The sequence below is a fragment of the Pinus tabuliformis genome, chromosome 1_1, assembly GCF_031772625.1.
Source record: "Pinus tabuliformis cultivar Carrire ecotype Pingquan chromosome 1_1, CPIR1, whole genome shotgun sequence".
Lineage (NCBI taxonomy): Eukaryota > Viridiplantae > Streptophyta > Pinopsida > Pinales > Pinaceae > Pinus > Pinus tabuliformis.
This window is the reverse complement of record NC_142297.1, coordinates 873808278-873817721: the sequence shown is the minus strand read 5'-3', so window position 1 is coordinate 873817721 and position 9444 is coordinate 873808278.

Here is a 9444-nt window from a genome sequence, read left to right as displayed (position 1 = left end):
ATTTTATTTTCCCTAAGTTTAGACTTAGGGACTCCATTAAAAATATTAATTATTTTAATATCTCCTGAACTATTTAGAATCTGCCCAAACCCTTTCTGGGTATTGGAGATCTCATGTGCCCCAACCTCTCCACAAAATTTTATGGCTGGAGCACATCCGATGCTACCCCAAATCAACACTCCCTCTTAGCGAGGAGTGTGCTCTAGTAATACTCCTCACTGAGTATCACCCTAATCATCCAGCATCGGTCCCTGTGCTGATGCTAGGCCTGCTCCCCACCATCCTCTACACTGTTATATCATGTACTATTTCCCATGGTTCTGCCACTGCCACTACTACATCTGTACGACAACTCCCTCTGCATTCGTGCCATTGTTGATCCTTTCTCCCAGCACTGCATCCACATTGCACCTCCTCTCATCATGCTGCATCGTGCTGCCCACTGCTGCACTGCAACTCAGTTACTGAGAAGTAAGTAACTGATCTCCCAATCTGACCTCCCTGTTGGGCTAGAGACACCCACTGATGTTGAAGCTCCCTTTGCCGATGACAAGTGCTCCCTTACTCTAATTGCCTTGTGCAATCACACCATTGATCCGAGTTCCTTGGCTAGAAACCCTTAGTAGCATCTCCTCTTGGCCTTTCTCTGTCAGGTACTGTTCTGATTACAGTACTTCACCAGCTCCACTTTGCAATATTCCCACAGCCTTCTAAACCCTACCAACCTGAAGGTGAGAGCTCCTAGGCTCTACGCAATCCCGACTCCAGCAACCTAGCCTCCTTAGCCAACTGCGTCAGCCCTCCCAGCTACTGTATGGCTCTGCGTGAGGCTCCCTTTTCCTTCCTTGGCCTCTGCACTGCCTCTTCCCAGCTCACCTTTGATGATGCAGCACTACGTCACCCTTCCCTTGTTGCTGCACTGCTAGAAACATCGTCTGTCACCTCGGAACAGTTGTTTTCTGTTGCTATCGCTCCACTCAGCTGATGTCCTTAGTCCTCCTCTGATCTGCAATCATGCTCTGATACCATGTTGAAGTTTCTAAGTTTACTTAGTTAGAAACCCTACATGCACTTTATCTAATTTATTCCTACTTACTTGTTATTTTACTTAACAAGTTATTTACAATATAAATACTGGAAAACAAACACTAGTGCATGCTCAACATATTACAAAACAACAAAGGAAACAGAAACAATCACACCATATGACACCATTATTTTTGGACTAATGTTCCCGAAAAAACCCAATGTGGGAAAATGGTGTAGTTATCTGAGGGTTTTATTAATAAGCGATATCAGAGTACAATCTGGGTGTCGAAACTGGCCTACCCAATAGAGAATTTCCTTGGCAGTAATACCTCTCTGTTTCTGACAAATCTCTTGCCTGAAACCCTGGATAAACCTTCCGGCAGCTACTCAACACAAATCTGCCCTAGAAACCCCAACATCGGCCTCTATCTGGACTGCATCAGCCTCTCTCTGGACTGCATCAGCCCCTCTCTGCCCAGCGCTAGCCCTGCGTCCCCCCAGATGGGTCTGCATCAGCCTTAGGAGGCCCTGTGTCAGCCCTCTAGCTCCTTGTGTCAGCAACGCTGGCCTCTCTGAGGCTTTGCGCAGCTCCCAGTTGCCTCTGCGTGGCCCTACGTGAGCCCTGGTTGGCTCTACGTCACTCTCCCTGACTCCTACACTGCTCTCCCAGCACTATCTCTGTCTCTCTATCTCTCTGTATTCAAATGCCCTTCAGCTGCATCTCCCGATCACTAATTCTATCTCTCTTAACAAACCCCGCTCTAGAGAATAGAATGACTGATCACTCTGGTATATTCTCCTAGTGACCCTCAAGCCTCCTCTTATACTTTTCCTATTGACATATCAACGGCCGAGATTAAGTCCCTAATCAACAGCTAAGATTAGATCTGGCTTGATCCATGTCTTTAGGACCATTCTAACACAGTTTCATATTAATCCACATTAATATTTTATTTTCCCTTAGTTTAGACTTAGGGACTCCATTAAAAATATTAATTATTTTAATATCTCCTTAATTGTTTAGAATCTTCCCAAACCCTTTCTAGGTATTGGAGATCTCATGTGCCCCAACCTCTCCACCAAATTTCTTGGCTGGATCACATCTGATGCTACCCCAAATCAACATATAGTAGCCTTCTAAGATGATTCTGCTTGATTGTGATCATTCCTTTATGCATTGATGAGTTTATCCAATGGCTACTTCCTTCCTACATGAATATCTTTATCTGAGTTGTCTCTACATAATGCTCCTATATTCCTGAAGATTCAATTCCCATAAACCATTCATCCTATCCTACTACTACATGTTCCTATGATACCCAAAACTTTAAGGAACATTTGTGTGAAGTTGTTCTCAGTCAGAGTAGAGATCCAAAGGATCTTCCTTCTTCTGCTTCTTATCTTCTTCTTTCACTTCTTGGGTAATGTGGGTGTCTTCTAGTTTCCTCTTATTGTTGTCCTTCTTGAACTTACGACAATCCCTCTTATAGTGTCCATATTCTCGGCAGCCAAAGCATTAGACTTTGGACATATCTCTTTTACCCTTTCTTTGTGGACCAAACTTGCCAAATTTCCCTTTTCTTTTGTCCATGGCAGCAAATGTCTTCTCCTTTGATCCCACATCATCTTTGGCTTTGAGTCTAGTCTCCTCAATTTTGCATAGAGACCTAAATTCATTCAACGGGGTAGCTTCCTTCTTGACAGATATACTTGATGTGAAGTTTCCCCATTCCTCAAGTAATGCATTGAGCACCACAGTTGGCATCTCTCTGTCTGACATAACTTCTCCCAATTCTTGCATTGGGTCTCTCATCTCAGAGACCTTCATGAAGTAGGGAGGTATTCCTTCTTCCTTGGAGATCTTAATTTTTTATAGTTCATTACGCAATGCTATACTTCTCCAACTATACTAACTGAGAATAGCTCCACAAACTTATCATAGATTTCTTTACATGTTTCAAGTTTGGAAACATAAGGAATGAGAGGGTCCTTGATGGATTCTATCAAAATCCTTGAGCCCTTGTTTCATCCTTATTAAACTTTGCTAGGGCTTGAGTTTGTTCCTTGGCAAGAACAATGACACTCCATTTGATGTAGTCTAGAAGTTCATTTTCTTTGAGAAGTAGATCAATCAGCTTTTTCCATGCAAGGAGATTAGCAGTCCTAACCAATTTGTTTCTTTCCTTGCAAAAAGACATTTTGATATTTTCAGAAGAGGACATAAAAATACTTACTTGAGAGTGTTGGTGATGAAGAGATTGTTGATTTTGGGTAGCATCGAATATGCTCTAGCTCTGAAATTTTGTGGAGGGGCTAGAACACATGAGATCTCCAGAACACAGAAATCGTTTGGAGAAATTCCACCCGGAGGAGGAGTTATTTAAATAATAAATATGTTTAATGGGTTTCTAAGTCTAAACATAGGAAAATAAAAATCTTAATGTGTATTAATAAAATATGCATGAGAAAGTTTTAAGTGACGAGGATCAAGCCAGTTCTAATCTTAGTCGTTGATTAAGGACTTAATCTCGACCGTTGAAGACTCAACAGGAAAAGTATAAGAGGAGGCTTGAGGGTCAATTGGAGACACACCAAGAGATCATAGAATTTGATTTTCTGGGGAGAGGTTTGCTGAGGAAATCGAGATAGTGATCAGAGTTGTAGTGAGGGGCAGTTCAGCAAGGAATTTTCATTTGAGGATGAAGAATACATATCAGAGAGGAAGCACAGTGCCAGGAGAGACAACACAGGCCCTAGAAGGGATGACACAGAAGTCGTAAAGTTGACGCAGAGGACGCATGGTCTGACGCAATGAGACGCAGAAGTCGCAGAGGTTGACGTTGGGCCTCAGAGGCAATGCTGGGGAGATTCTATGGGGCAGACTGAGAGCAGATCAGTAGATTCTGAGTCAGGAGAGGGTGGCACAACTCCTGGAGGAGTGACGCAGTTCTAGAGTAGTGCTTGGAGCAGCTTTCACTGTCCAGCATAGGGAACAGCTGGAGTCGATGTGGGGTTTGATCATCCGTTTGTTGATTTGCCGGAATATCTATCTCTGGATAGAGGTAATACTGTGTTATGAAACCAGCTCACAAAAAGATAGAAAATATAGATAAACGCCTTATAAATAAACCTCTTTGAGGGGGCAACCTCATTTACATTACACAAATGAACAATTCTTAGATGATACAAATGACAAGACCTCCTTTCTATATATAGGAGTCTAAGGGGTCATAATATAATCAGAGCTGACACAACAATAATAATGTAAGGGCACAATAATAACAATAGTGGGATTCTATGGGGCACAATATTAACATTATGGGGACTACATGGGTACAACAATATAATAAGGGTGTTGTACTAACAATAAGGGGTTACACTAATAGTATAGGGGCCTAACAAACTGTGGAGGATATTCTCTGTTTGGTGAGCCATTTCTGACACCCTAGTTGTATTCATGAAATCTACTTAATAATACAAACCCTCTATATGTTGCACCAGTTTTCCCGAATTAGGTTTTCTCGGGGACAATTGTCCAAAAATAATGATGTCCCTTATGTTATTGTCTCTGGTTATTTCAGTGCATGATCTGTATATTTTTGAATGTTGCAATAGTGTTTACTTCGATGTTTATGTAATTAAATAACTTGTTAATGTAAAGAACAAGTAGGAGATTGTAAACCAATAATTGCAGTAGGGATTTCTAATGTGTTAGATTCAGGAATTTTCACAAATATCTAGCCGCTTCCTTGAAGATTTGATGACTTGACTTCTTAGATCTTGGAGTTCTTCAAGATGCTTCCTTCAAGGTGCCTTATGAGAGACTTTCTTGGTGATGATAACTTCTCACTATGTAGATATGGAGATCTTTTAATGATGGGTCTGGATCTGAGTACCTTCCTTTGAAGATGATGAGTCTTTGATGTAAACCCTTCTTGGATGAGCCTTCTTGTGGATGCCTTAAGATGGAAGGCTTTCTTCTTTCTTTGTTCCTAGGATGGTAGTTATTCTTTATGGATCTAGGAGAGGAGATGGTAATCCTCCTTGTTTTTTATGGATTTGGAATCCTTGCTTGTAGATCTCATGCTTCAACTTCTATTTTCTCTTGAGATGTCCCACCTTGATGTGTCACCTTAGCTCTGATACCATGTTGAAGAATCTATGGCATTTAGGTTATAGTGAGATTCTTCTTATGATGATAACAATTTGTGAAGTACTTTTACTTTTCTTGTTAGTACAATCTTCTCTTATTATTATTAGTATGTTTTTTCTTACTTCATCAAACAATTACCAAAACAAAAGGAAACAAAAACACAAGATGTGGGCTCTCAGCCAAGGCAAAACCTCTCTCTCCTAGAGGAAAACCCTTTTGCAAATTTCTCTTATTGAAGCTTCAATTGACAAATTCCAAACCATAGACCCTTGACCAGTAGATCCTTCAAGCCCAAGACACAATCTTCTCTTCCTTTTTGTCCTTCAATCAATGTCTTCTTCTGCTTTGCACCTTGATCTCTTCCTTCACACTTCTTCTGGAAACTGAGGGCTTTTTTTCCAACAACTGCAGAAACCCTGGGTCTCCTTAGAGATCTCTTCTTTGGAGTCTTCCTTTCGTTCTCTACTTCACTTGGCAATCTTCCATTTCCTTAATACTTAGGCTAGAGAATGAGACCTTCCTTGAGAGATACTTCCAAGTCGAGAGGTTGATTTCTTCTCACACATGTGGCTGATTATGGCACAAGATTTCCCTTCTAGCTTGCTCCCTTCCTTCGCTTGAGGTGGGACCCACTTTGCTTGATATGAAGATCTATTTGATACCTCTTTTTGGCTCAATCGAAACTTGTTGGAGGGCTGCAATTTTTGACTTGTCGCAACAGCAGAATGTCCTTTTCCTTCGCGCGTATGACAAAGAGGAGCCCTAAAGCAATCCCAAAACTTCAGAGCTTTCTTGCTTTTTTTCGCACCTCTTTCTTGCCTCTTTTCTTCACTGATTTCAAAGATCACTTGATGGTCTGATTGTGAGGTCAAATGGCCCTATATATAGGAGTTTGTCCCTCCTTTTGGGCCGACTTGAGCTAGTGAGGCCAACTTGACTTTAAGTGCACCAAAATTCATTCTTTGAGCCGACTTGAAGAGGAGACTTGTCTTTGCTTTGGAGGATCACTTTTGACACATATCTTTGACATAGTTACATAGGTTACATAATGTGACATGCCCTCAAGGGGTATTCAATAATTATATTGACTCTGACTTTCCTTGGGGCACTCAAACATGTAGTTGACCTATCAAATGGGCAAGAAACCCGTTCTTGATCATTACAAAAATAATAATTCTTTTCTTGTACAAGTGCAAAGATCAAAATTACATTTATGAAGACCAAACCTAGTTACACTCTCTTCAACAGGTCAAGTCCAACAATGAAAGGGGCAATCCTATGGCAGGACTTTTCTAAGAATATTTCAACCTTCATAGCCTTTATTTGAAGTATTTCAGCCTCCTTGATCAGTTCTAGAGCACTATTGTTTCGACCCTTAAAGAAGAAAGTAAAGGCTCATTGTTGATATTTTACAACCAATTCTCAGGCCTATCTCCAATCATTTGTGGCATCTCTTGACGTTGGATCCACTGTCACATCTAGGCACTCTTGTGTTTTGTTTACCCAATTTTAACACAGTCATTATCTGAAGACTTTCGTTGAGGGTTTGAATTGTTTTATCGTTGAGTCAATCAATTAAGTATTGTAGAAGCACCCAGACCTATTTGACCCTCCTGTCTAACCAATACCTTCTGAGTTATTCAGTAGCAACATTAGACCTTATTTTGTGAACAAATGATCGTTGATATCTCATGAAGAAAGGAGATTGAAAACTGTTCAGTGGCTGAAGTTAATCCTATGGCATTTTGCAGCATTGAGCATCAAGATTGTTCAAACCCAAAGGATCCCCTTCATGCTTAGAATCATCATTAAATGAAGATCTTAGCTGAGACATCAACCTGGGAACTCAATCTCCAATCATGTTCTAAAGTTAGGAACATTTTGAGCTCATATGTTTATGATGTGGAGAGAATGATTGTGAAACATTCACATGCATTTTCATGACTTCTATGAGGCTTGCCTTATCCATCAATACAATTTAGATGAATAATCATATATATTTGCCAGTTCATCAACTTTTGAAGAATTGAATGATGTGGATACAGATCAGCATTGATTCTAAGTGGAGAGACCAGTATGTGCAGAGCTGTGTGAGAGGCATTGTTGATGGAAGAGACAATATTTGCTTGATATTGTTCAATGTACGTTGACCTGTGGAGACAATATGAATACCTGGGATATGAGATCCTTGATGTGTTCCTTCATCAGTATCATGATCAGCACATATATATAGATTCATAGTTTGAACATCTTATGTCAATCAAGCTGACTTATGGAATCTTATTTATTGTGATGATATTGAATAAAATCTATACTAAAACCCTACAGTATAGTTATCAGTAAATATTGAGTGGCAAGAAAAGGAAGAAATTTTCAGGCATCAAGCAGTATCAATCCTCATTCAGTTCTGAGAAAAATCAGTCATCTATCTCAAAGCCATCGAATAACATTATTAAAATCAATAGCCCAAAAGAATTATTGCATCTGTACATACTACCGGAAAAAATGATGATGATATATATCAGATGAGCCATCTTATGGAGAGTTTCTGTCTTACAACAGCTACAGGTATCAAGAGGCAAAAGCATCTGGAAGAATCTGATTCCAAAATCAATATTTCTTCTATTGAAAAGCTTCAATATTGTAACTCGCAAGTAGGAATGGTCTTCCTGAAAGTATAAAGACCTACAACTATCAAGGCTAGAACCCGATAAAGATTTTTTGGTCATATGCAACATCAATCCTTCTATGGATGGCATTGCCCTATGTATGACATCTCAACAAAGGAAACTCCACATCATCTATGTTCCCTTTTTTAGTCCAGCATCATCTATGATATCATTACAAGTCCAGTAGCCGTGATGATATGTTGATAACAGTGTTATAGTCTTGTTCACAAACAAAGTTGTGAGCAAGACAAATGTAAACTTTGGATAGCCTAACTTTTTTTAAAATCATCTACTATGAAGAAGTTGCTAGAATCTGTCAGTTGCAGCACTTTATGATAACAAACACAACTCACTAGAAGCTTTCATTCTTAAATATCAACTAGGAGAAAAAGTGGATGGCACTTTGGAACAGTTCATTGTATCAATCCCTACCAGCATGAAAACAAAGGTACCTTGAAGAAAGTGTGTGACCTCTTGAACACGATGAACAAAAGACCATGATTTTGGCATCTTGGTTGCTTTAAGTCAAGTCTTATAGATATATTGGGTAAATTGATACGCTGATAGCTCTCATCTTGCAATGAAGGATCATACAATTTTGTTGAGATAATCTCATAAGAAGATTTCTTCTTCCTAGGTGAAGAAAAGGCTTTGGAATATTTTTTGGATCTAAAGCTTTCTAGAGGCTAGTTTCTCTCATATGAGAAACTCTTGATTGAAGGATAAATAACCATCTAAAACAAGTCTTCGAAGGGAGCTATAAAATCCTCGACGTCATTGCTTGTCTGATGATTTTCAATAAAAGCAAGTCATGTCAGTTGAGTAAGATAACTATAATAGAGGTTGCATATAAGCTACATAAATGTGATTGGATGATTTTTGGCACATGACATAAAGGATTAATAACACATTGCAGTTAGCTCAATAGTTATATTTTGGGCGAAGTTACTTTCCCTATATTCAGAGGGAGATATGATGTTGACTTATGATGTATGTCCTACATAAGAGGAAACTAAATTTTATAGTCAAGTTTTCCTTCAAAAAGAAGTTGAAGGTCATGGATAGACCTTATTAAGAGGGTCCCAATTGAACATTGAGCTCTGGGAGCTCCTGGATGCCTAGGGTACTTCTTGATGCGATGAGCGACCATAAGGTGAGTGGTTCACCTTCCCTTATAGGTATGCTAGGTACAAGGTGAGTGGTTCACCTTCCCCTGTGATACCTCATGTTGATATATGACGCATAAGGTGAGTGGTTCACCTTCCCCTGTGATACCTCACGTTGATATATATGATGCATAGGGTGAGTGATTCGCCTTCCCCTATGGTGGTTGGCATGTGTGTAGGGTGAATGGTTCACCTTCGCCTACGATTGATGAGATATGCATAAGATGAGTGGTTCACCTTCTCCTATGGCATATGAGCAGGGTGAGTGGTTCACCTTCTCCTGTGGATACCCCAGTAAGAGATGCATATAAGCATCTGTTGGTTGTCACGTGCGGACATGTTAGTGGGACGTCGTTCATCCTTTCCCTACATGTAGGATGTTCATTCCATATGATCGACAGTTGACATGTCAGTGGGACATGGTTCA